Consider the following 1,616-nt stretch of genomic DNA (forward strand, 5'->3'; position numbering starts at 1 on the left):
CCTGCTCTGTGTGTGACAGGGTAGAGCCAAAACTTCCCCAACGGCCCTGCCCTGAGTGTGACAGTGATGGTGCCCCAAACCCCTGATCGGCCCTGCTCTGTGGGTGATAGAGGGCAGTGCCCCCCCCCCAACGGGCCCTGCTCTGTGTGTGATGGGGTAGAGACAAAAACTCTCCATTGGCCCTGCCCTGAGTGTGACAGTGGTGGTGCCCCAACCCCCTGATCCACCCTTCCCTGAGTGTGATAGGCGGTGCTGCCCCAACTCCCCTATCAGCCCTATTCTGTGACAGGGGGGAGCTCCTCAACCCCCTGATTGGCCCTGCTCAGTGCATGACAGGGGAGAGCTCCCCTACCCCCTGATGGGCCCTGCTCTGTGCATGACAGGGGAAGGCACCCCAACTCCCTAATCGGCCCTTCTCTGAGCCTGACCAGGGGCTGCACCTAGGGCAGCCGTGGGCAAACTACGGCCCACGGGCCGGATCCGGCTCGTTTGAAATGAATAAAACTATTGAAAAAAAAGACCGTACCCTTTTATGTAATGATGTTTACTTTGAATTTATATTAGTTCACACAAACACTCCATCCATGCTTTTGTTCCAGCCCTCCGATCCAGTTTAAGAACCCATTGTGGCCCTCGAGTCAAAATGTTTCCTCACCCCTGACCTAGGGATTGGGCCTGCCCTCTGCCATCCAGGATCAGGCCTAACCCAGCAGGTCATTATCTCCCGAGGGGTCCCAGACTGTGAGAGGGCAAAGACCGGGCTGAGGGACCCCCCTACCCCCCGAGTGCACAAATTTTTGTGCACCGGGTCTCTAGTTTATATATAAAACAAATACAGAGAACAGTGTGGTGATAGCCAGAGGGAAAGGAGGATGGGCATTGGTAGAGGTGGGCTAATGGGGGAAAATGGGATAAGGAAAGGATTTTGCTTGGGGTAATCGGTGCATAATGCAGTGTGAAGATGATGTTTTATTGAGTCACTAGAGACCTGGTGCACAAATTTGTGTGTGTGGGGGGTTCCTTGGCCTGGCTGGCAATTGGGGCCTATCTGGGCTGCCTTGAACAGTGCTGATGGGGCAATGGGGGCCGGCCAACTGGCAGGAGGGACCGCAGGAGGTTGGCCAACCATGGGAGGTTGGCTGTGGGAGCACACTGACCACCAGGGGACAGCTCCAGGATTGAGTGTCTTCCCCCTAGTGGTCAGTGCACATCATAGTTACTGGTCAACCAGTCATTCGGTTGACAGGTCATAAAAGTCGCTTAGGCATAGATATATATATACACTAGAGGCCCGGTGCACAAAAATTTGTGCACTCAGGGGGAAGGGGGGGGCCCTCAGCCTGGACTGTGCCCTTTTGCAGTCTGGGACCCCTCGGGAGATAACGCCCTGCTGGCTTAGGCCTGCTCCCGGGTAGCAGAGGGCAGGCCCAATCCCTAGGTGCAGCCCCTGGTCGGGCTCAGAGCAGGGCCGGTTGGGGCACCAACCCCTGTGACACTCAACGCAGGGTCGATGGGGAGCTTGCGCCGCCACCCCGTCATGCACAGAGCAGAGCAAATCTGGGGGTTGGGGCGCTGCCCCCTGTCACATACAGAGCAGGGCCCATCAGGGGGGTTGG

Source organism: Myotis davidii, unplaced genomic scaffold, assembly GCF_000327345.1.
Source record: "Myotis davidii unplaced genomic scaffold, ASM32734v1 scaffold829, whole genome shotgun sequence".
In the NCBI taxonomy this organism is placed as follows: domain Eukaryota; kingdom Metazoa; phylum Chordata; class Mammalia; order Chiroptera; family Vespertilionidae; genus Myotis; species Myotis davidii.